Below are 27247 nucleotides of genomic sequence, written 5' to 3'. Positions count from 1 at the left end.
GGGACCCTGAAGAGGGAGCGGCTAATTCCGTGGGAACAAAAGGAGGTTCAAACAAGCCAGGTCTTGGAGATGATGGTGTGTCAGGGAAGAGAGGGAAGGGCATTCTTTGTGAGAGGAAGAGGATGTGCAAAGTCCCAGAAGCCACGAAAAAGCCACAACATGTTTAGGAAACAGTGAAGTGGGTGGAGCACATGGTGGATGAGAGAAGGGCTAGAAAAATATAAGGAAGCCAAACTGGAAAGTCCTTAGAGCCTTGCTAAGAAATCTGAAGTTAGGGCAAAAACAAAGAGTAGCTTGGGTTTATGTCAAGGGTGAAAACTGCAGAGGAGGGGATGAGATGCCTTCATCCTTGATTAAGATGAGTTCTTAAACAGGATTATTGCTGAAAACAGAAAGCCCTGATTTCTAGACTTTGCTAATTTCTGTGGTGTAAATATGTCCCCTCAGCTCATTTCAAGATACCAAATGACATCGTTGAACTGAGTTGGGCAGAAATGCTAACAATAGACTCTTGTGAGTGGATAAGAGTCAGATCCCTCACACCACTACATGGAAGGCCTCCAGGCCTGACTACGGTCTGTGCGTGGGTATTTCTGATAGTGCCGTTGGCTTCCTGGGTTGTATTGTCAATGTCTCTTTCTCCCATTTTATTCTAAGATCCTCTACTATCTTACCCTAAGCCACCATTATCAATGGTGTAACTCTTTCAGCAGCCTCCTGCCTGTTCTTACACTTTCTTCTCTTGTTCCCGCCCAGATAGGGTAACTTCTTAACACACAATCTTACCAGGTCAGTCCCTGGGTTTAAAACTTTCAGTGGTTTTCCATTTCTATGAGGATAAAGTCCAAACTCATCACCACTGCCCACAAGGCTAGTTTTGACTCGGCCCCTGCCTGCCTCTCCAGCTCCATCAGGACCACTCCTGGTTCAGCCACACTGACCAGCTTTGGGGTGTTGGCTGAGCCAAGTTCCTCTTCAACTCTGGGGCCTTGCAGTGCTTTGCCTCTGTCTGCAAGGCTCTTCCTCCCCCACTGTCTCCTTAGGTAACCCCTACTCATCCTTCAGGCCTCACTCAAAGATTTCTTCCTCAGAGATACCTTCAGTGCCCACCCCATCACCACTATTGCTGTCTACCATAGAACCCAGACTTTTATTTTGAAGTGCTGATCCTGTTTGTAATCATACATTTATATGTGCGGTCCTTTGTCTAACATCAGCTTCCCACAATGGACTGTAAACTGATGGAGAACAGAACCATGTCGGTCTTACGCCCCATCAGATATTCAGCATTTAGCATAGAGCCAAGCACGTGGTAGAAAATAAATGTTTCTTTTTAATTGAATTAACACATTAATGGTCTATAAGCCCAAAGAGATAAGCAATATCTTCATGATGGCCATTCCCAGCATTAATCTTTCCAGAAAGAGGAGGAACCCCAGAGAGAAAACTAGAAGTAAGAGGGAAGGCATGAGACTACAAGGGAGGCACGTGTCTTTCCCTACATCTAGGGCTTCCCTGTCTTGAACTTGGACTTTGAGGAATCCAGGAGTCTAGACACATGTCCTGGGTGTAGGTGCTGAGGAGGTGTGCACCCGTGAAGACGGTCACACCTATAATTCAGGTCCCCGAAAGGCCCTGGTTTATTCCCCGGACTTGGAAAGAGTGGATGCATTTAAGCTGGTTAAGCGGAAATCAGGAAGCCTTGAACCTAGCATCTTCTACTTTTGTGATGGGATCAGGAAAGGAATGTATTTTCTGTCTATGTTTTGGTCAAAGGGTAAAAAAGGAAGCAGCAGTCGTCCTTAAGGTACTACTAAGTGGTGGTGTGGGGAATTAGCAGGAGAACCCAGGAGGATGCTGAATCTCAGGACCAGGACAAGACGTAGAGCTCCTGGTCTCACGACGGCCAGCCAAGTGCAGACTCCCTCCAGGCCCAACCTTGAAGGATCTGGTCCTGGTTTTGATGAGGCATAACAGGAAATGTCTTTATGGTCCCGTGGCCTACGGTCTCTGATCCTCCAGAGTAAGGGCTGTAGATCCGTGAGAGCTGCTGCATTCAGGGTCAACATTAAGGGGCCAACTGTAGACGCAGGGCCTCGGGCCATGACCTCTGAAGGAACTATGCACTGGCCTAGCCAGGGTGGCTGGATTGTTCCTGGGAAACAAGGAAACTAGGACCCATCAGGAGCTCGCATGCAGTGATGGCAAGGCAAAGACGGACATGGATGGTCCTGGAGAGCGGCAGGCAGATAGGCCAGACCCTGTGGCTCTGCTAGGAATCAGAGGACCGTGAACTCCGACTCCCCACACCCATCACGCAGCTCTGGCTCCCCCTCTGTCCGGGGAGGTGGGCTGTCAGTCCCTGCAGGGAAGGAGAGACCAAAAGGGAGCCCACGCCTTCCCAGAGGCTGCCCAGAGGTCCTGCCATAGGGACCCTAATCAGCTCCTCTCTCACTTCCAAATCACTTCACTCATCCGATGCTGACATTCCAGCCCACTTTTCTTAAAGTCTACACCGCATAACTCTGCAGTGTATATCATTCTGGATTTTTCTCCAATCCGTTCACCTCCAGAGTAGGATGTATGAAGAAAGAATAGGAAATTCTACTTGTGTTTTTATCTGGCTAAAGAGTAACACAACCTTTGCAAATAGCTAATTCAGGATTTGGCATTGTTGCCCCTCACTGGTTCATTAAGTCAGACCCTCAGGCTCACAGTATGGTGGGAATGATGATGACTCCCTCACTCCTCTGATTGTTTCAGCATCTTGTGACATTACACAGTATATGTGGACGTTATGGATTACATCATCTTAAGTAGTAGAATATTTACAACACTTTGTAATAAGATGTGGAGTGACCATGAATATCTTTTGTACCCTAAGAGGAGTGTAGGTTATCTCTTGGCAAAGTATTTTGTTAAAAATAATCGATTTTAACATGAGTTATATAGTCTTCTTTTGCAAAAAAAAATTGTTCTAAATTTGCTGGACTTTTTTGTTACGAAACTGGCTCTCATACTGTAACAGCTGGAATATTCTCTTTTTTTTTTTTTTTTTTTTTTGCAGTGTGCAGGCCTCTCACTGCTGTGGCCTTTCCTGTTGCAGAGCACAGGCTCCGGATGCGCAGGCTAAGCAGCCATGGCTCACAGACCCCAGCCGCTCTGCAGCATGTGGGCATGTGGGATCTTCCCGGACCGGGGCACGAACCCGCGTCCCCTGCATTGGCAGGCGGACTCTCAACCACTGCGCCATCAGGGAAGCTCTGGAATATTCTTAATTTAAAAAAAAATCTATCTTTTCCAGGTAAAAGTAATATTTTAACAAAGAGTGATAAATAACTTGTTTTGCCAAAGTAACGTATGCTATAGCAAAAGTACTTTGAGCACAGATGTTTGGAGATGTATCCATTATTGTGTAATTTTCTTCTTCAAGATAATATATGTAATACTTTTTCCTTAAAATGCTCTAGTATTTGCATACCTAAAAAAAACTTGGAAACAAGTTTCTAACCTATTTAAAAATTCTCTGAAAGGAGAGCTTCAGTAGATCTTGAACCCATTTGTTAAAAATACAACTTTTGATTAGCTTACAAGAATTGACATTAAGGAAGATGGAAACTGACTAGCTGACTAGATGAATTTCAATAAAAACCTTTGCATAATTGCTGGATGGGATTTTTTTTAAATGAGTATCTTGGTTTAGTAAGCATAGCCAACATTGCATTTCTTCCATTTGGATTTCTATGTCTTTATAAAGATTCTTTTTTCAGCTCTGACAACCATTAAAACTAAGTATTTTTTTAAAAGCTAAACTTAGGACCAGAACTTTGAATCCAATGGTCTATCACAAAGGGTTAAACCAACATTAAAACATATGCAAATACATTTTTCTAAAACTAATAATAATTTTGAAAGAGAACAAAATGTCTTTTGCCATTAATAAATAAAAATAACTTTTTCAATACTAAAAAGTATTACTTAATGCACCTTTATTGCATCCCCTTTTGTTTCTATAAGTATTTAGTTTCCTTTGCATTTATTTCTTTTTATATTTAGTTCCTTTTGTCACATTGATAAATACAATCTTTTAAAATTTTATTATAAGTATTGACACTCCTTACTTTGTTTTTAGCTCACTCTCATTAGTCTCTAACTTTGTGTATGTTTTATCCTGAATATAACACTACTGTAGAAAGAGATACATATGGTTTATAAATAAGTAATCATAATGGGGGACTGATGGGGCTGCATGATCAAAAGTGTATAGTGATCACTCTTGTTTCATGTGAATGCCTGCTTCACCAATAGACTGAAGGCTCCTTGGTGACAGGGAGAGTGACATAATTCTTCCACCACTTCTCTATCCCACCCAACACCTGGCCACTGCTGGTCAGGAAACATTTGTTGAATGGAGGGATGACAGATCAGTACAGTCAGCAAAGGATGAATACAATTGTCGAGGAGGCTTGGAAGATGCCCTCCCCTCCTTGGAATTCCACTTGCCTGGGAGTCAGAAGACCTGTGTTCAAGTCATAGCTTTGCCACCAACTTCTTTAGTGACTTTGGTAAAGGTATTACTAATTTTTTTTCTTAGCTACAAAATTAAGTTTCTCAAACTTCAGGCCTTTATGTACCGAAAGGATTTTTGCCATTTCTTAGCCTCTGATTAACCTAATACTTCTCTTTTTTAAAAACTTACTTTTTCACAAGCCTTACCTTAAACAATAGCCTCAAATCATGGGATTAATGAAATAGTTATTTTTGTCTACTACACATTAAAATAAGTATGTAACTATTAAAATATAAAATGTTCATAGTCTTGTTAGCCAGAGCGTATGCACCATTCTTTGGAAAACGTGGAGCCAGATGGTATTTCTAAGGTCCATTCAGCTCTGAGCCTTATGAGTCCATAATTCTATGAATGGGGAGATCCCCGGCTTCCTTGGGGCTCTACAAGTCTGGGCACCAAGTTGGGACTGAGTCTCCCACCTTATTTCCAAAACTCAGGAAACACTTCCTGTTTTCCATCTGGATCATGACTTCAGACAAACTCTTGAGGATAAAAGTAGGATTACTTTTATTTCCATACGACAAGCTCTGTCACATCGAACCACTCCAAACCAGAGCAATATGATACTCTATTCATGAATCTCTGATGATTTCTTCTTAAATTTCAACTTTTAATGCAAATCTTCCTTTCCACCCACAAGCACTGAAGCAACAGTCAAAGTAGTATTGCCAAGACTGTGGACTCTATATGCGAAGTGACGAGGGGACTGGTTTAGAATCAGGGGACTGGTTTCTGGGTCCAATTTTCCAGCAACTTTTCAGCACTGTCACAATGGGCAAATCACCTAAAGTACCTCAGACGTGAGTGGATCTGTGACTGGTCCCGTCCCTTGTGCAAAGGATGGAGACACATATGACTATTTGAGCGTGTGCACACGCTGCTGCTGTTACTCATACGACAAACATGGCTCTGCTCCAGGGCCTGCGCTGAGCACGGGGGACACAGCAGCAGTCAAAACAAAGAGCTCTGCCCCCATGGAACTTACATTCTACTAGGAAGAGTCAGACAATGAAGATACTACGTCATCAAACAGTGGGGAATTTTAGGAGGTGGAGAAAAATAAAGTAGGGTGGGGGGATGGGGGATACTTGATAAGAATCAGAGACTCATTCTTCCCTGGACTGCAATTCTCCTGCATAACCTTCCTATCAGCTCCCTTGCTTCTCCCTCCACACTCTCCCCCAATTCCTAAGCCCCCCATGAGTCAGGCCCCATTACTCAGTTCACAAGTAGTAGCATGAACCTTCCACCAGCCCCCAGACCCAGACATTGTGATGTTCCCCATCTGGTCCTTGTCAGACAAGCTATTAGCCTGGCCCTGAACTAAACCAAGCCAGACCTGGAACCTCAAATCTAACCACAGCTAAAGCAGAAGCCCAAGCAGCCTGCTTGTAGGACCTGGGTAAGTCACTCAGCTTCTCTGGGATGTCAGGTCTCCTTTTCTGTGAAATACAGAGGTGGGACTAGGTTATTTCTAAAGGCCTTTCTAGTACTAAAATTCCTCAAGTGTAATTATCCACCACAAATAATAATGCAAAAAATATTGAGAGAAGTGGATTATACCCAGACCCTGATGATGCTCCTAAGACCCTATAATGACATTAACCCTGAAATGGGGGCAGAAAGTGGAATTGATGTAGCCCCCAAAGCCGTCGCTGACCTAAGAGATCTTGGGAAAATATTCCCTGTAAGACATACAACACGACAACACCGAATTCCTGTCATCTGCCAAGCACTGTGCTAGATATTCATTTAATGGTCCCCAGGGTCCTACGAGAGCTGGCTTAGACCTTCACAGCCCTTTATACAAGATGAAGGTCCAAGTAGATTCTGCCAGCTCCTGCCCTTCCCGGCTCCACAGTGCCTCCTGCCTGTCCAGAAGAGGGCAGAGTTTCTGGGCCAGAGGTCATACACTGGAGGCCTGCATCTGGCCCACAAACATTTGACTTGACCCACACGTGCAGTTCACCTGTACCGTATTTTCAAAAACTATTAAATTGTTAACAGCTAATTTCACACTAAAAAAAAAAAAGACTTTTTTTTTTTGCAAAAATCTGAGACTTCAGCCCACACTTATATCTGGCACTGGCTGGATATGGGCCACAATAGCCCCATGAGACAAGGCATGTGCATTTGCCACAGACTCCACTACTCTCTATTGCCTCTGGGTCAGCCCCCTTCACTCACTGAAAATACTTACCTGGACTAGTTCCAGACTCCTGTCCTCTGTTCCAGACTTCTGTCATGCCAGGATCCAATGAGTAATGGGACTCTGAAAGGTTCTTGGCCAAGTGAGCTGTAGTGAATGTACATTAGATTTATGTAGAAGCCAGAAATGAAAATAATAAGAGCTGCCCTCCATGGAGTGCCCACCCCACCAAAAGCCTGTGCAAAGTGCTCTCTCACTGGTCATTTCATCTTGTCCTCATGGCAACCCTTAGTAAACTTCGTTTCCAAAAAAAGGACATAGAAATTCAAAAAAAGGACATAGAAATTCATTTCATCTTGTCCTCATGGCAACCCTTAGTAAACTTTGTTTCCAAAAAAAGGACATAGAAATTCAAGAGAGGTTAAGTGACTCGTCCAAGGTCACACTTTTGATATTTCGAGCCTAGACCAACCCTACTCTGCCTTAAGCCAGACTTCCCCTCATCCCCACACCTTGCATTTGTCTAGTCCTTTTGACTTTTCCAAGATGTGACCTCTGGCTCCATTATCAAAATCAGGATGTTGTTCTAAACTAAATGATGTTTGAAGGGGTCAACCAGATATATTTACTCTCTTGTACTGATGGCGAGGGCAGAGGCAGGGCTAGAGGCAGACGGAGATCGCCTGGCAACAGTTGAGCCATGTCAAATTTGGGAGTGTTTGTGAGACTCATTAACAAGCACGCCTGTGTCTTTTGCAAGACTTCAGACATTCCAGGCCACCAGGCTGATCAAACCAATTTAACGGGGCTAGAGGTGAGGGTGAGCTCAGATTTGCTCAATGTTAGGCTGTGTCAGCACCACTGCAGCAAGGAGAGAATTAAAGAAAACTGCAAAATGAAAACTGCACATGTTGCTGGTGTTAGATTATCCTGCTGTTTCCTGGTTTGTTTTTGTGACAGATGATCCTCTAGAACCAGCTCTCGGCCCCGATCACAATGGGAGAGTTGTCCTTTGATTCAGCCCGTCCTTACTGAGGGTCGTTCTGTGCGGGGTATGTGCAGCAGACGACTCAGACGTGATGCCTGCCCTAGGAGAGACTCCCGTGCCACTGGGGACAGACAGACGTGGAAGCAAAGTGTTCTGGGCGCCCCTCTAAAACTCTGAATGAGGAGTTGGGTCACTTGGCCATGAGTTTTGTGACCACTCCGGGGCTCACTTTTCCTCTCTCCACAAGGGTGACAATGTGATACCTACCCCACAAGTTCATTGTGAGAATGACCTTACTGGGCACCAACAAATCTTAGCTCTTCTCTTCCCGATCAAAAGGGAAATTGGAGGGCGAATACTTCCTTTGTCCTCTCACCTCACCCCAATGAAGCTTGACACCTTGGTAGATGTCCCTGGGGCACTCAGAAAATCCTCAGGCCTTGGGATCTAAGGAAAGATGCTACGACCCAAGATCTCAGCATCTTGAAGAAGAGACTCTGAAGTCTGAAGAACAAAAGAGGAAGGTCCTAAAAATAGCTAAGGGGAAAAAAAGAGGTGAGGGGGTTCAGGGGCCTTTTGCAAAAAATATCCAGAAGGGCAGATGTCGATTTCAATTCAGTTACACATCTAGCTTTTGAGTGCGCGCCTCCTCAGCTATCAGGGTGGGAGTCACAAAGACGAATCACAGCCTGCCTCCTCTCCAAGCGGTTAGACTCTAGATTCGTGAGACCTCTGGGATCCAGCCCCTAGTCAGTCAACTTTGTGCCTTCCTTACCATGCAGACGCCCGGTAAGGGTTTGATAAAGGTGTGACTAGACTCCTGGTACCTTCTCTGTGTTCTTCAAAGCCTACCCACCACTATATCCCTGCTCCATCATCACGCATGTCTCCCCACCTGAAGCCACCCCGGGCCCTGCAAACCCCTCAGACTCCCTAGGATCACACTCTATACCAAGCGCTTTGAGACCAAAGTTGATTCTGCCTGTACAGTACACGAACTTTCACTTGCCAGCACACAGTAGGAGCACAATGAAAATTAACGAATTAAAGCTCCTTGAGAGCAAGGACCGTGTATTTATCTACGTCCCAGGCCTATTTGGTATGTTAATACATTCTTGTAGCTGAGCTGTGAGGTTGCCACACACAGAGAACACGAAGCAGCCTGGGAGAAGGAGAAGACAATGTCAGGAAGTGGGCCTCGAGGCCAGAAGTGGCACTGGCCGTCCATCCCAGGGCGGACCCACGTGGTCACACACAATGGCTCAACAGCCAGAGCGCCTGTTAAAAAGACCAGCCCTCTGCCTCCTTCCGCAGCTCAGAACCCCAGGCTGTACCTGCCCGCGGTCTCAGCCGCTGCCCTGCCCAGTGAGTGCAGAGCAAACGTTCTGTTGGTGAACAATGCTGAAACCTGAACCTGCTATGGGCGAAAAGTCCCAAAGAGGGAAAATGGTTGTTTGCCAAGGGATGCTTTTCAAAGCACGCATTTGAAAAGTTTAGAAGGATGGGTCACAACCCTTAGCCTTTCCCCTCTTAGGATCAGGACGATAGTAACTGAAGGATAGCTTTAGAATTTTTCCCAAATTCAGCGGCATTAATCTATTTAATTCATTAGACAGACTAAGTCAACATCTTTCTGGTTTGCATATTTAAAGAAGAAATGTGAAACTGTTTACATTTTCTGGAACTTGGCACTCATTATTTTCCAGTGAAGTGATAAGATGTATAGCTCCAAAACCAAATTCAAGCCATTTAAGAAATTTCATGTCAAGCCCCTCAAGGCCAGGTTTGGTCTCACATAATTTTTCTGCTCAGGCTCAAGTCTAGGCGAGGAAGTGGCACAAGGACCACAAGAGCTCACAGACTTCTTAAGGCTGGATGGTCCTCCCACCCGGAAATTCTCTTCCGAAATGTAAGTAGCCGAGAACCTACCTACATTCTTAAATTCCAGTGAAAAAATATCTCGTCCTGGTTGCGATGAATTTGATACTTTTGTGCTCTGTGCAATATGTGTGATACCTAATCCGTATCAGGATTTCTAACCCTAAACGTCATATGCATCCTGGAAAGAGAGTAATGCTTTGCTAATCTTTTTGAATTTATTGCATTTTCTATCTGGGAGTACTCGATTCTAACGCATCCACTTCTGGCCTTAAAAATCGCTCACCGTGCAGCCCTCGTGGCGCAGTGGTTGAGAGTCCGCCTGCCGAGGCAGGGGACACGGGTTCGTGCCCCGGTCCGGGAAGATCCCACATGCCGCGGAGCGGCTGGGCCCGTGAGCCATGGCCGCTGAGCCTGCGCGTCCGGAGCCTGTGCTCCGCAACGGGAGAGGCCACAGCAGTGAGCGGCCCGCGTAGCGCAAAAAAAAAAAAAAAATTCGCTCACTACATTGTTTGTCTATCTCGTAATGTTATCAATGGAGTCCGGTTATTTATTTGATGAAGAGCAAGGATTGTCCTCCGAGACCCCTTTCTCTGGTTCTTTAACAATTACAATAACTGAATCATTATGCAGGAAACTAAACTCCCATTCAAAATGAATTTTAGATTTTGTGCCTATGCTTTCTGCACACTGAATTGAAAGTTCATGAGTTTTATGACCCGATTGTGAGGGTGCAGACGAGTGCTAGGGAGGGGAGGGGGCATTCTCTTGGATTGTCATACAGAGAAATCACTGTATAAAATTTTAATTATCTATCTTGAAGTAATAATAAATGTTTGATGAGATAATAATGAGACACGCAGGGAAATGTTAATGAACGTGTGGAACATTAAGAGTTTAAATAAAGGAGGAAGCGGATCGCTCGGTAATCTGCTGTTACTATTCATGTGTTTGCGACAGTGTCCTGGAAGGACGCCTCGTGGTCTTCCTGAAGTCGGAATAATATTGTGTTTGTTTATGGTGGAAACAAAGATCTTTGCATATTTTTCCCCTGGCAAAACTGTTACCAAAATAACTCCTAGATTTCCCTGGGATCTGGAGCCCTGTCCTGAAGTTCCATTTCATGTTTTTCTCACTGGATCTCTGTGCTGGTTCCTACTTCCTTGTCGCTACCGTCCAGAGAGAACTTGCACAAGAATGAGGACGGTATCACAGTGTCGGAAGCCTCAGGTCGCTGACGTCGTCAGCAGTAGAGGTGCTGGGGAGGTTCCCAACTTAATTTCAGCAAAAAATCAGAAGGTGTTTTCTCTTTCGGTGGCGTTGTTTACTTGGAAAAACACCATATAATTAAAACCACTTTATGAGTTGTTGCAAGAAGAGAAGTGATGACTCACGCGGCAAGATTTGTGGTTGGCGGGGAGTAGGGGGAGAGTGGGGGGTGGGGATTCTACTCAAGTGAGAAATAGAAAGTTGTGGCCAGATGGGACATTTGCAAATAGTTTTAATTTTTCCCTTATGCTTAGCGGGGCCTTACCCCACCCAGGACTCCAGGAAGAGGCAGAACCAGAAATAAGTAGGATGTGCGAGAGCCTTTATCTGCTGCAGGACCAAACACCTCCTCGGCATCAATTCTGAAGCAAGATTTGAGCAACACAAATGCCCTCGAATGTGGTAGAAAGAGGATGGGGGGAGGGAAGCATTCAGAACTGGCTCCACGCAGACTTTACATTTGACTCTTGCCGAAATACTTAAAGGACCAAAAGGACATTTTCATCCGATAACAGAGGGATGGCCAACACTCCAAGTCTTACAGCAGCAGAGGTAACTTTCGGTAGGTACTTACCATGTTCTAAGGCCTATATTAAGCACATCACAGGTATTAGCTCATCTGATCCTCAAAACCCCAAGACATAGGTACTCCTACACCCATTTTGCAGATTCCATAACTCAAGGGTGGAGAAATTAAGAATTTGCCTCTAATCACAATGCCAGTAAGTGAAAGAGCCAGGATCAAAATCTAGTCTCTCTTAAGTTGAAACCTGTGGGTTCTCTCTGTGTAAGGTGGCACTGCCCCTCCAAGCCCTTCCCCTGCACTATTGGGGTGACATATTCCATGCATCAACATGGGGCACACCTCCGGCACCGACTGTGTTACCAGCCCTTCCAGACCCATATGTACTTGCTGCAGAGGTTGGGGACAGATGGCCACCTGAACTGTCAGAGGCCTCAGAACGGAGTTTAGGGACCACCTTGGACAGACCCCTCACTTTGCAGACCAGGAAATGGGGAGGCCTCGTGTGGGTTGGGTGGGAGGGGGTAGGAGAGTGGAGATAGAAAAGATCTCCCACCTCACTGCCCGCTTTTCAGGACCTAATTGTTCTGGTCAACTTCATAAAATCACCTCTCCCGGCACACAATGTGTCAGAAGGGCTCTGCCCTTTAGAGCATCCAAGTAGGGGCTTGATGGGAGGAAGGGGAGGAAGGAAGAGAATAAGAGGAACTAAGAAAGAAAAAGGGAAGAAAGTAAGAAAGAAAAAGCTGTGCCTGAATTCAAACAAACCATATTCCGTTGGGACTGAATTCCTTTTTGTTTGCATGTACCACCGACTCAGCATTTCAGAGGGCACACCAACGGCATTCTCACACAAAGCTAAGTCAGACTCAGAATCCACCATTACCACTTACTATATCCAGTATGTAATTTGTACTTGACGGAGAGATATTTGGGGCCGTCTCCCCTCCCACTCCACCCTTCAGACTCCCGGCTCCACAGAGGGCGGTACGCCTCAACGCAACACGGCCTTCGTTTTCAATCTTCTGATACCAGTGGCGGTTGGACGGCTGGAAAACTCCATCAGTCTCCTCCGAGGTCCTTGGGCCTGGACCCTGGTTCTCTGGCAAGAAAGCGGACACTCCTGGGTCCTGCTTTGCTGACATTCTGGAGCAAGGCCCAGAGCCCGGAGAGAAACGGGGAGCAGAGGACCCCAAGCCCTTCCTCCAGAGAGAGTTACCTCATCAAGGTTGGTGCCCTCCCTCCTCTCTAAAGTTAGAGACTAGCCCGGTGGACGCCGGCTCTGAAGGTGGCCACAGAGGCTGCTTTCCCTTCCGAGGCCCTCTCTGTACTGCCCACAGTGTATAGGCTGGTCCACGTAGCTGTTCACCAGGCCAGACAGGCAGGCTTTGCACACATGCCCCCCACCCAGGATCTGCAGAGCAAGCTGGGTGGTGATGAGGACATAATTTAAACTGTTGCCTAGTGTTCTCCTAAGCCATGGCCTACTTTGGGGGGGAGAAAAAAAACAACCAAAAAAAACCCTTCATCTTCAGGCAACAGCTGGAAGGCTTGGATGAATGGTGTGGCTTCAATGTGGAGGGTCACAGAGTACTGATCTAAGGGCTGCGAAGTCTTGTTCACCCAACTGTTGACACTCAGTAAACGAACGGGGGCAGGCGGGGCTGGTGTGGGCATCTGAGGAGGAAGGCGCCCACCCCACCCCCAGCCAGAGAAAGAATAGGAAGCGACTTCTATTCAGGCTTCCCAGGGGTCCCGGCCCCCCTCCGGCCCCTTCCAAAGCCCTGACCAGGCCCTATCCCTGCCTCCAAGTTACCTTGTATTATAACAGGATTAAAGTATATTTAGCTCCTCTATTAGCATACTTTAGCCCCATTTTGGCCTACTTAAGGCTTCCGGCTGGCTTTGATCACTTTTGCGTTCTACTGGCCAACAGGAGGGCCTGGCAGGCCAAAAAAAAAAAGGTTGGGGGGAGGGGAAATCAGACTGTGAAATTATCCTAATGCTCTTCTCTTCCCTCCTTCTCTTGTTCCGAGTATTCTGTGGGCTTTCTTAAACGGCCCAGTTTACACCCAGAATGGGCAGGAAGAGAAGAGGGAGGTAGTAGGAACCAATAATAATTAGGTCTTAGTTGGAAGAGGAGAGAAAGGGTTTGAGCATCTCCTAAGAAAGGAGGGGGGGGGGAACCCTATAATTTCTACAGTGTCTGCCTTTTTATTGCTTGCATTTGCATATAAATTAAATCCATATTGTAGCTTTAAGGCAAGTCCGGGCTTAGAATTCCACACAGCTCGGGGTCCCATTGTCTTACAACCAGTTCTAGGCGGCAGGGAAATGAAAAGGGAGGGGACAGCAGAGGAAGGAGAAAGTCAGCTTTGTAACGGTTTTAATTGCCTGTTTGTTTTCTCCGCCAATTACGGGCAAATTAATATTTAAACTTTGGGAGGCTGTGAGGAAGTGCTTACAAAATAGGATTCAGCCTCCGAGGTGTGCGGCCGGCTGTTTTCAGCCATCCTATGGCTGAAATTTCGTGGTGGTGAGATAAAAAAATCATCATCGGAATGAAGGAACAGCGTGGACCTAGATCCTGTTTCAATTTCTTCTCTCATGGTGCCCAGGGTGCTGAGATGCCCCTGTGCTTCTGGAATGACCCAGGGTTGCCGGGAAGGATGCCGACTGGGTGTCCCTCGCTTTCTTCAGTTTTCCTGTTGACCGGAGGTCTGGCCCAGTGACACTCAGCTGTGTGACAAGTGGCCTCAGGTTAAATTCTGATTCGGTGACGTGTCGCCAGGGAGCCTTCAGATGCTGGGTGAAGCCACTTTCAGAAACCCACATGCCTTCCTAGCAAGCACCCCAGGACAGGAGTGATCTCGCAGATCTGCGAGGAACATGGTGGGAAAGGGCCACCCTGCTCTCTTAAAACTATTCTGAAATACTGGGGAGGAGTGGACTTCTCCCTTGATGTTCAGCCTGGTCCAGCCATGGAATGGAAGCACGTTCTAGGGAGCCCCTGAATCGAAAAGTAATCATTTAGGGGCTTCCCTGGTGGCGCAGTGGTTGAGAGCCCGCCTGCTGATGCAGGGGACACGGGTTCGTGCCCCGGTCCGGGAAGATCCCACATGCCGGGGAAAAAAAAAAAAAAAGTAATCATTTACACAAGGTTCTAATAGAATGCCAAGGAGGCAAGAAGTCCCAGCTAGGCCCGTGTATCCTTTTTGTGGGATGTGTCATTTGGGTTTATTTCTTTAATTAATTTAGGTACCCTACACTGATCCCTCCTCCATCCCACTCCCCTCATCTCCCAAAACATTTCTTCTCCTTCTTGCTGCTGTGGAGGTGTGTCGTCTAATTTGGGAGGAGGGGTCAAGTGAGTTATTGTTGTTATTAAGTTCCTCTTATAGATCTCCGTTCTGACATTACTTCAATAAATGGTTCCACGGGGTGCTTGGCACCTATCTGGAATTATTTGCCTTTGCTAAGCCCCCTCAAAGCCAGTTTCTCTAAGTTCTGTAACCGTTTACACTCTTGGAGTTGATCTGTCTAGAGGTTTTTTGCTCCCACCCGTTTCCTTTTTTTAATTTCCATAAAGTTTCTTTCCTGGAAAGAGAGCCAAAAATATTTCAGCTTCCCAAACACAGCCTCCCCTTTCCTTTGTACACAGAATCTCAGAAAAAATCCATAGTTTCCCCCCATGGACAGACACTGCTTCTCCCCTGCATTGAGGTCTTCTGAATCTCATTTTCCTTCTCTTCAAAGACTACTCCAAAGGTTCCGTGTTCCTCGCTGAACTGCACAGGATTTTTTATTTCTTTGAAACAAACCCTTCATGACTCCTCCCTGACCTGGTCCCACGTGGGCACTGCCAGATGAGATGCGGTTTCCTGGGAAACAATGGTGAGTCTAACTGGGTACATTTTGCCCACTTGCCTGATCCGTATCTCTGGAAAACGTAAGCTGCCCACACGGGAGATGCCAATTCCAGCACGTCCCACTGTGTGTCCAAAAAAAGAAAAGTTCAACCTGGTAACCAAAATTTCTTAAGATCAGTCATTGACTGACTAGATGTTGTCAAGTTGTTTCAAAATAATAAGAATGATAAGAATGGAAGCAAATATTCTTGATGGTTCACTCCAAGTCAGGCTAAATGTTAAGTGCTTTACGGCAGAACACGTATCTCATTTTTATCCTCACGACAACCCTAGATGAGCTACGTACTATTTTTTATCCCGATTTTACAGATTATATAACACAGAGAGGTCAAGTAACTTACCCTAAGTCCCACAGCCTACAACATGCACAGCCAGGATTCAAACCTAGGCCACCTGCCCAGAGGCCGTTAATTAACATAACCACCTGCCAACAAGGTCACTTCAGTGACACCAGGTAACACGGGCATCTGGGAGGGGCTGAGACTCCACGCCACACCCCCATTCACATCGCCTAGTGACAGCCTGCAAGGTACATCCCCATTTCGCTGATCAGAAACTGAGGCTCAGGAAGGTTAAGGATCTTGCTCCTATCTATTGTTAAAAGATCAACTGAGGCATATTAAAATGTTTGAGTTTATTTGAGCAAACATTGATTGGAATCCGGCAACGCCAAGCCTGAAGTAATGAGGCACCCCACCAGAGGAGCCAGGAAAGACTTTATATAAAGAAAGCACAGAGGCAAAGAAAGGAAATTATTTGATTGGCTAAAGCTTAAAGCCTAGCTGGCTGTTTATGATTGGTCATCCTTAGAGTTTTGATTTCATAGCTCTGAGGCATTTATAAGCTTAGATTTGGGCCGGCTTCCTTAGGTCACCACCAAGGCTCATCATGCTAACGGCTTCCTTGCCTACATTTAGCACTATATTCCTCATATGCATAGAGCCCACACTCAAACCCAAGGCAGCAGGGCTCCAAATGCCACCTTCTTCCCGCTGTACCACCTGCTCCCGGTAGAGACGACACCTGGGTGTAAACAGCCATGCTGGTAATACCCACTGACCCCCACAGCTAGCTGACTCCATCACCACCCTTGTAAGTACCTGCAGGTACGCATGCAGCACTGCTGGGGCAGGTCACACGGGTCATCACAGACTCTGCACAAAAGGCTACGTGACTGTCCCTGTCCTCACAGACCACACCCTCCGGGGTTGGGGGACAGAGGAAGTCAGACAGACACTGGGAAATGCGCCTGTGATTTGACCTAGCCATGTGTTTTCAAGATCACGGGCAATTCAAATGCTCTGTTTTGATTCCAGTGGACTTGAGGGTTCCTAGACCTTCTGAGCCAGCCCGGGTCCTCCCCACTCCCAGGCCTTCTCTGGCCCGCAGCTGAGCCAGTCCCAGGCAGAGCCTCACTCCCAGGCCTGAGTCTCATCAAAGCCACTGTCACCCGGAGTGAGACTGTCACTAGGGGGTGAGATTGGCCTGGAGATCCTCCTCGCTGAATCTCAGATAGCTGAATTAAAAGCCTTTAACACCGGGAACATATGCACACGACACAAAATTCAAAAGGGACAAGAGAGCACACAGTGAAAAGTTCCCCTCCACCCAGATCCCTCAGCTATGCAGTCACCCAGTTCTCCTTCCCAGAGGCAACCACTGCCACTATTTTTATGAGTATAGCCTTCCAAAGACTTTCTGTGCATGTGTAAGCAACTTCATATATATATGTCTGTGTAGATACATAAACACATATATATGTATATCTATTTGTTGCTGTTTATAGAAATAGTAGCATTTGTTGTGCAATTATTCTTTTCACTTAACAATACATATGAAGGATTATTCTATATCCATATACAACGCTGTCTCATTCTTTTTAATGGTTATGTAATATTTTATTATATGGATATACCATAATTATACCATAATTTATCTAATAAGTCCTCTAAGTAGTTTCTTAATTAATTGACTCTTATATTTTGTTCCCAGTGCTGTAGTGAAAATCTTTGTATGTGATCACCTTGCAAGTGTGCTAACATATTTACAGGAAAAATTCCTGGACCTAAAAGGGAATGTGCATTTTTCTTTTTTTTTTTGCGGTATGCGGCCTCTCACTGCCGTGGCCTCTCCCGTTGCGGAGCACAGGCTCCGGACGCGCAGGCTCAGCGGCCATGGCTCACGGGCTCAGCCACTCTGCGGCATGTGGGATCTTCCCAGACCGGGGCATGAACCCGCGTCCCCTGCATCGGCAGGCGGACTCCCAACCACTGCGCCACCAGGGAAGCCCCATTTTTCATTTTGATAGTTGTTACCAAACTATTCTCTGCAGAGATTTTATCAGTTTATACTTCCAGCAACATTATATAAAAGTGCCTGTTTCCCCATAGCCTGGGGAGCACAAGGTGATAGGGAACTCTTTGCTCTTTTCCAGGCAGGTGAAAAGCATTATCTCATATTTTAACTGTGTATTTCTACTATCATGAGTGAAGCTGAGCAACTCTGTAGATGCTTAAGAGCCGTTTGAACTTCCTCTTCCGTGAACGATGCACATCCTTTGTCATATTTTCTGTTGAGTTGGTGGTTCTCTTCTTATTAATTTATAATGGTTCTTTATGTATAAAGAAATTCACTCTTTCCTGGTATGATAAGTTGTAAGCATTTTCCCAGTTGTTAATTTAATTTTGTTTGCTGGTTTGTCTCTTTGTTTCACCTAAGGGGCCATTTTACAGCCTGGATTCTACCTTCACGTTCCCAAACTCTGAGTTACTTGATCAACACGATGGTGTTTAGAGGTGCTGATACTGTTGATCTGTTCAGGAATCAGATGCATAATAACACTGCTGAAATTCAAATTGCCAGCAGTTCAGCAGCTCTGGATCTCAGTATCTTGGCCTGTGGGATGGGGGGATGAGACTAGATGCTATGTAACCTCCAGTCAGCTCCTGCGTCCTGTCCTTCCCTAAATCATTCCTACAGCTCCCGGGTACCCCTGGGCCGAGGGTCTGGCTGCCCACTCTGCTACCGGGCATTGCTGTTGGATGCAGATGCGGGAGGCTTCCTTGGCACAAGGGCCTTGCCTCGTCTGAGCCATAGACTCTTGTCCCCCTCCATTGGGGTAAGCCTCTGCCATCACCTCCACTGGGCAAGTGTATGAATTCACATCCAACACTCTCTGGCCTGCAGAGCACAAAGTAGACAGGGATCTGGGTCACCAACTATAGCCTTTAACTTCAGCCTTCCCCATCAAAACCCCCAAAACATCCTCTTACATGTAGATGGTCACCGAAGCCCCCGACTCTGCCTTTGGAGTCGCTTTTTCGATCTACGCTCAGCACCTGCAATTGCATGAGAAGATACCCACTGTTTGCTTTCAATTACCTGGATAATATAAGCAATGTAGACTTGGGGGCTTGGGGTCAGGTAATAGACTCCAAAGAACCTGAACAGTGGTAACTGTGTTGGCCTTTGGTACTGCCATCATGCTTTTCTGGACAAATGCTGATTTCCTTCAGTTGGTCTGTGTCCTCCCCTGGGAAATTTATATTTCTTCCTGGCGTCCATCCTACGTCTTCTCTGGCTACCACGGAGACAAAGAACTCCTTCCCCGGCTTTGAGAATGGCTCGTTTTAGAATTCCTCGCCAGCCTCTCAAACAAGGCCCTGCTCTGGAATATAAGAAGCCCCTTTTCTCCCTCCTGCCCTACCTCACTGCCTCAAATGACATTTTCTGAGATCAAAAACTCCTCTTTGAAACAAAACAGCAAAACCCCTCTTCTGGCCGCATGGCAAAGGCCTGTCACTTAAGCACATAATTTAAAGGGTATTGGGGTCTTTGTAAAAAGGAATATTCTCTACACCCCTTGAGCTGAGCTGGCCAGACATTTTTACCTTCAGAATCACTCCTTTGAATGAGAAATAAGTAAGACTGTTATCTCCAAATGCTCCACTAGGATTGACTATTTTAAATGCCCTGGGCCAGGGCTGGGTGCTGGGGCCAGAGAGGTGAGGGGGTCGGTTTGCCCCCTGGTGACCCAGTGCAGGCAGCCAGGAGAGCCCAACGAGGTTGTAGTGGATGGGGCTCACAGCCCTGCCTGGGAGACGAGCTCAGGGTAACAGGCTTGCTGTTGTTCACCTTGGGAGGCCCAAAGCATCTCTGAGCTCGATAAGATGAGCTGTGGGGCAGGGGAATTTCATGCTGTAACAGCTCTGTTGGTGCATCAAAGGGGAGCAGAGAGAAGAGGGACAGCTGGAAGGAAGGAGGTGCCCAGAACACCCCCCAATTTTGCCAGAAGTAAAGCCTGGGTCCAGTCCTGATGCAGCATGCTGGCCAGAGCCAGGGCCGTGCTATAAACAGGCGCAGTGCTGCATACAGACAGTGGGGACAGACTCTGGGCCAAGGGCTCTGCAGGCGTTATTTTACTTAAAGTATCCCCACTAAGAGGGAGAAGAAACAGGCTTGGATGAGTAGAATGATTTGTCCAAGGTCACCCAGCTAGGAACTAGAAGAGATGAGACTAAAATGCAGGTCCGTTCCCCCAAAACTGACATGTTTAACCAACTGCACTTGCTGAGTGGGACAAGGGCCAGAGGGACGCAGAAACCTTTGTCCTTTCACTGTTACCCGAAACAGACCAGAGGCCACTGTGGGCCTGGACATGTGATCAAGCTTCTCTACAGAGCAGGGACCCGTCTGATGAGCAACAGATCACACGGTGTCAGGCTAGATGGAGTCTCAAAAAGCATCTCGTTTTGCAAGGGTTCAAACGTGCTCCAAGGAGCCCAAGGGGCCAGCACAGCAACAGGCCGACCACAAGGCTGGCCGGGGTCTCCATTCTCAGCCAGGTCAGCATCCTCGTGGACTTAATAAGCTTCTGAATAAGATACCATTTAAACAAACGGATCCTCGGCCCCAAATGTTTACAGACCACTAAAGTCTGAAACCCTCAAAGTGTCTGGTGAGGGGATGTCAGAAGGTTGAGTTGTCAGGGGCCTGGGCTGGGCTGAGTGCAGATCCCAGGTCTCTCTGAAGTCCAGCTCCATCCTCAGGCTGGGAGCACTTGCGAGAAAGTCGAGTATGCAGGGAAACCTGCTCCTGTTGGGTAGCGTGTGCCCCAGGATGCCAGCACAGGGTGGATCAGGGGGCCAGGGGATCTGAGGGCCCCCAGGCACTGAGGACCAGAAGAGAACGCCTGTGCGTCAGGTCAAAAGGCCTGGGTTCAGCCAACAGCCTGCACACAACGTGAGTGCAGTCAAGGGTCTTCACGTTACACACCAAGCCTGTTTACAGTCCATGCTCTCATCCGCAAAGCGTGGCTTTCTGTGTACGTCCAAGTGAGCCTAGCTACCTTGCTGAGTTTCATTTTCTTCAGCTGCAAACTGGGGCTCATCAATCCTTCCCCACAGTATGTGTGCTCACTTTGGACCTGAAGGCCTATTATTTGATTTCCTTGTGCCTCCGTTTCCTTGTTAGCAAAAGGAAGTTAGTAATTCCACCTCCCTCGTATTCTTCCAGGGGTTAAACGACTGCACATAGCTAAAGCACCTGAAACTGTCTTGCACGTACTAAGTATTCCACATGTACGTATACACACGTACTAACATCAGCGCTCGTCCTTCTTGTTGTTGATCACGTTAAGTCACTGTGGCTGTGTCTTTGTGAGTTTGGGTGGCTCTTGTTCTCTGGCAGGGGAGGCCCTCATCTTCTGTGTCGTTTGGTGCCCCTGTGGCACCTGGAATGCTCTTCAGCCCACAGTGGATGCTCTGTGACTTCAACCCTTCTTTCATCTCTTCAGTGTTCTTTCACCGAACACCTCCTTATGTATCTCCAGTCCCCAGAGGGTCCGGCAGAAAACCGCTACTATTCTGAATTGGCCAAGTGAAAATAACGATTGTGTCCACACAGCCGAGGTGATTTGGGCCAAACTCAGAAGGCCTTTGCCTCTCACAATGGGTTAAAATGACATCTTCTGGATTGCTACCCTGACTGCACCTGGGTCGACAGACAAGAGAGATGCAGGAGGCTGTCTTCCTTTGCTTTTCCCACAGTGGAGAGGAAACTCTGTCCAGAGCCTCCCAACACCTACGGCCATCCATTCCTTCTCTGGGCCCGCAGCACACCCACCTCGGGCAGGCCCAGATGTGCGGGGTCTCCCAGGGGGCAGGCCCCGGTCCTGGGCTCGGAATCTTGCCCATCTGCGCTGGCATTGTTCCTTCCAGCTTTTGTCTCCTGCCTTTCCTTCCCCCAGCTTCATGCGACTTCCAGAATGGTCCTTTCCAAGGACGTGTTGTCATCATACACACACACACACACACACACACACACACCCCACCTCCATCAGGCTCATGTTCATAGAACCTCCACCCCCGGCAGGCCTCTGCCTGCCCCCCGCAGCCATGCCCTGGCAGCCTCCGAAGGCCCCTGGGCCCTGCCACGGTGCCTGCCCCAGCACACAGGCCCTTTATAAGTCCCTTCAAAGGGGCTTTACGGCTGAGTACTTGCGGAAAATTTGCCACTTCCGGAGTTTTCTCTCTCTCTCCTGTCTGCCACTGGGGCAGGTAGGCCAGCACCCTTTTCATAACAGCCCAGTTTGCTTCTCCATCCCGAGTTTTCCCCAGAGCCCTCCAAGGCAGCCCATCCTCCTGAAGGAGGGACAGGAAGGCCACTATCCCTGCGTCTGCCTTGGCCAAGCTAAGCAAACTGCGTACTCAGGAAGGTCAAAGGGATAATCCCCCTGCCTCCAGGCAAGTTACTTCCAGACATCAGCTGTGCTTCCAGAAACTGAGATTCAAAATCCATTCCAGAATTTCAGAGCTGGGTGGTGAGCCTTGGCCCCGTCCAGTCTGAGTCCCTGTGTTTGACAGTGAGGGAAGCCCAGCCTTGGAAGTAGGCGTGACCGCCACCAGCCGCAGCAGCATTCCCACTACCAGTTATTGGGCACCCGCTGTGTGCAGACACTGCTCATTCAATCCTCATAACAGCCCTGCCAGGAAGACTCCATCAGCCTTGCCTCTTTAAAGAGGAAGAAACTGAGGCACAGAGAGCCTAAGGAACTTGCCCCAGATCCCTTGGAAATATGGGATCCAAGATTCAAGCCCAGGCAGAATTCACCACTGCACTGTGTGCCTGGGAAAGCTTAGACCCAAGTCCTAGCTCTGCCACTCACTTGCTGTGTGACCTTGGGCAAATCACTCCATCTCTCTGAGTTGCTGACTAAGATGGAGGAAATAATACCTACTTTTGGATAGCTAGCCACGATGCAGGTATAGGCCTGCCCATAATGAGGGCTCAATAAATCAACCCATTCATTCTTGCCTGATCCTTGTAAAATCTGAGAAAAGCCCACTCTCGGCCTGAGACGGTTTAATGTGGTTGCCTCCCTTGTTTGCATTAATCCAACGTCAACTGGAACTGGTTTCCCAGCTAACACATCCAGCCTCATGATGGAAGTCCGTCCAAGTTCTTGTGTAAAGACAGGGGTCTGCAGTAGGACTTTCTCAGGGTCACAGGTAGATTTGCCTATGAGGTGCACCTTTAACCTGAACTGTGCACTTTATGTGTAGACACCTTTCAGGAAACACATGACCATCCATGGAAAGCCTCTGTGCCTTTGCACATGCTGTTCCCTCTTCCCGCATCCTTCAAAACTCACTGTGGGCAGCATCTCCTCCAGGAACTCTTTCCTGATTGCACCCATGCCCACCAACTCCTGGGGCCTCATGTCTCCCACTCTAGGTTTCCTTAGCGCCCTGTCCCAGCAATTACCATCCTACTTTCTTTTAGCACTTAAACCACTCCGTCTCAGGGGGCTGCTTTTCATCTTCCCACTCATTGGTCCTCACCTTTCCAAGTGCAACAAAATCCCCTGTGCAGCTTTTTAAACAGACACACACCAGGGCTGTATCCTTGGAGCTTCGAGGTAGGTAGGTCTGGCATAGGACCCATGGAATCTGGATTTGAAAAGCTGCAGGGGTGGTTCCGCTCTGCACCAGCAGTGGGCAGTCCTTAGGGCCAGTCTTGCCTCCTGGTCTCCATGGTAACCCCAGCATCCAACAGAGAACTGCGCCCAGTTGGTACCCAACAATTATTCACTGGATTAATGAGTTTTGCCTCTCTTTTCCTCCTATTCTCAGATTTTTACCAACCTCTATGCACAATTTTGAGAATACAGTGGAGAAGGAGTCAGGAGGTAGAGGGGAAGGAGAAGGTACTTCCAGGAAGAAAATGGGGAATTCAGTAATTCCTTGGCCTGCTCGGGCCCCTAAAGGCCCTTTTGAATCTAATTGGTAACAACTATAACCTTAACACCCTTGCTTTGGTGGTTCTCGATGGTTCTCAAAAGCGTTCCTCCTATGAAAGAACCGGGCAAGTGTGATTAACCCCATTTCACAGATGGCCTCAAAGAATTTCAGAGAAGGCAGAGGTCCAAGAGATTATTCTAGCAATAGATATCTCGTTTATTTGTAGATCAGGAATGAGGTCCATGGAGAGTAAGCAGCTTCTGATGGCCAGAATGAGAACTCAGGTCTCTGGGCATCCATGGTCCCTTGGCTGCCTTAGGGGGCTGACCCTGTGCAGCCAGGAGAAGGGAGGCTAGTACGGGGAGGGGGTTCAGCTGCCAGCTTGACAGCTCCACCTTCAAACAGTCCTCCTGTCTCGCCCTTCCCTGACTTCACTCTCTTTCCTTATGGCTCCTGACGTTGAGGAACGTTCTCAAAGGTCTCTGAGGTTCATGGACCCAAAGAGTCAACAGCCTGACGCTGGGCCCCCGCAGCCCTCTGGTTGTTTCAGGTCTTCTCCCCAGTTAGAGCCTCAGTGCAGTGCTGCATGTGACACAGCAGGTGGCCTCTTCCCTGGAGAGGCTTCCAGGACAGCTCTCTACCCGAGGCCAGGCACCCCCGACACGCTCCATCACAGCTTCCCACCTCTGGTCCTTCTTCACACATCAGTGATTCTCAGGGCACTTTCCTGGGCCCTCTTCTCCTTTCCTTCCACACCCTCCCTGAGCCTATCTTGCTCCCACCCACGCAAGAGACCCCAAATCTGCGCTTCTGGCCCATTTGTCTCCCGGACTCCATGGACCACCATGGTCATGTCCAACAAAATGTCTAACACACATCCCCAAACTCAAGATGTTTGCGATGAATCTCACCATCAACCCTCACAAAAGACAAATCTGCCCTCCTTCCTTCACTCCTAGCCTCAGTCACCCAATCCCCAAACCTGGAAGGAGCCTCAGCCTCTGCTACCACCGCCCCCTTCTCCAGTCCCATGGATTTTTTTAATAAACATCTCTTAACTTCTTCCCCAGCCAGCTCTCCTTCCCCTGCCCACCCACCAGACAGGGCCTCAGCTGCCAGCCTCCCTGCTCCCCACACCGCGGGTCAGGGCACTGCCAGGCCACATCACCCTGCTCTGCCCGGGCCCAGGCTCCCAGAGGGCAGGGAAAGGAAAAAGTCTTCTCGCACTGCGCATCACAGTGTTAGACTAGGAAATAAGGTTTTGTGGTGCTTTTCAAACTCTTTTTCTTTTTGGCCACAAAATCATAGTTAAAAATAAAGTCACACTGCAATCCAGTACACATGCACACATATATTTTTAAATTGTAAAATTGCAGCACTCTTACTACGCAGTAGAGACAGACTCATGTTTCTATCCTATTGTATTTATCTATTGTACTTTTTTCTTTGGAAAGTTGGTTGCAACCCAGTGAATCGATTTTGTGACCCACTAATGGGTCATGAGCAACAGTTTCAAAATCACCTGTCTGTTGGAATGGAATTTAATTATAGAATTTGCATTTTGAGCCTGGTGGATGATGGATTGTAACCAGACGTGGTCCTCAGAGGGAGGCTCCATACGACCAAGGCTCTTCTGCTTGTGCGGCCCTTTGTGTTGGGAGTTTGGATGTGAGTCCCACAGAGGAGGCGAGTTCCCTATGGCAGCCGACGAATGTGTGCAGACTTCTGTGGTCGCCAGGGTCTGCTGGATCAGGCCCTTGTGTATGTCGATACACGTCAGAGGTCTGTATATGGGGGCAAGAAGCAACTCAAGTTGATGTGACTGTAAGTGTCTGTACGTAAGCGTGAGTCGGTGGGTGTGCACCTGCTCTGAGAGAATCACAGTGGAATCTCAAGCTGCACCTCTCAGTGTTCCTGTGGGCTTGACCCTACTTATCTGCCCTTTCTCGGCAGCCCCCCACCCCTTGTGGCAGCAGCAAGGGAAGGGCCCTGAGAGAAGTCCCAGGAACCCAGCCAAACTCATGAAAGCCTCTGGCGAAGGGCTCCAACCCTGAGACCTGGTGGGTTCTCAGATGACACACGATTCATTGGGGCGGGTGAGGGAGCACACAAGGGAGAAAAAAAGAGAGGCATCCTCTGTCCCCCCCGCATGTCTCCCTTTCCTCCCCCGTGGTCACAAAAACATCACAGTTGTGATGTCTTGTCTTCTGAATCGTGGGCTCCGAGTATCTCATTGGCAACAGCATGGTGGGCTACTGCTGTCCGTTCAACACTTCCTGTTTCTTCCAGTAAGACACGGCACGTGTAACATTCCCAGGTACAACTGACCACAACAGGGTCTGCTGCTAGTATTTACCACTGCATCTAAATATTCTAAAACATGTAAGTGTTTAAACCGTAAGTCAGATATGGGCACCCCAGCCCTGCTCAAAGCCCTCCAGTTACTCCCTGCACCAAGAATTATACCCTAACAACCTGTGTCCCAGGCCAGAGGCCCTGCCTGCTCCGTCTCCTGGCGGCCCCCTCACTGCATCCAGCTCCACCGTCCCTCGTGGGTCTAACACACTGGCCCTTGGCTCCAAACCTCTTCCCCCAGAACTTCACATGCCTGATTCCACCTCGTCTTGAAGAACTTGGCTCAAACATTAATTAGCCCTTCAACAGTGTTGGTGTCAGAGGATGGGCTTTGGGGAATGTTAGTTTCTTCCCCCTATAAAATCCAAAACAGCTCACTCCCAAAGACACCTCCAAATAAACTCCCAACTTAAGAAAAAAGTCATTTCAAAACAAATACTCTGACCCCACTTTCCAACCAAATATCCTCCAGACCCTTCCATATAAAATTCAGCTGCAACTGCTGACTTCCCAATTTAAATACCTATCATCCCTCTTTAGCACTTATCATCATGGGAAATTCTTATCTTTGTGTTTACCTGTGTATTGGGTGTCTCCCAGGCTAGACCATAAGCCCCGAGATGGCAGGAGTCTCGCATGTCTCCTTCAGGCCTGTGTTCTGGGACGTAGTGGGGGGTCCATAAACAACTGTTGAATGAATGAGCTGACCGCATAGCCATGGGCTGCTTATATAGAGATGGCTGTGCTCACCATCACCCTCTCCAGGTTGCTTGAGACCATCTGAAAGGAGGAGGAAGGAGACAGTGGTAAGGGACTAAGGTTTATTGAATGCCAGACTCTTTGCAAACATGACCTCATTTAATCCTCATAATAGTTTCAAGAAATAAATACCAGCGACGCCTGCAGCACCGCCCTAACCTCATGGTGTCTGCTGGCTCCCACCTGCACATATAACCCAGAGGCACACTGTCAGGTGGCTTCTCACCTGCCCTGTTCCCTCCCCAGGAAGCCCAAACCCCTCTGCATTCTGCTCCCACAATCCCCAGGCCCCGACCTCAGTGACAACATCAGCTCTAATGAGGCCCCCCAAAAAGAAGCAACTAGAAATGCAGCCCTGGTGGGAGGCTGCTATCTATCAGGACACCCCCAGCCCGGGGGGATGTAGGCAACCATTTACAACTTTGTGATCACAAAGGCAACAGAAAAACATGCTCTAATATCAAAGTCTAAAGAAATAAAAAGACTTAAGGTTGTCTCTACCTGGTGTTTACATCTGTGTCAACATGATACGAACAACGAAATGGACAGGAGCTGGAAGGGGTGGAAGTGAAAAATGATGACTCGAT

This window comes from Stenella coeruleoalba (genome assembly GCF_951394435.1).
Source record: "Stenella coeruleoalba genome assembly, chromosome: 6".
Lineage (NCBI taxonomy): Eukaryota > Metazoa > Chordata > Mammalia > Artiodactyla > Delphinidae > Stenella > Stenella coeruleoalba.
This window is presented reverse-complemented; position numbering follows the sequence as displayed.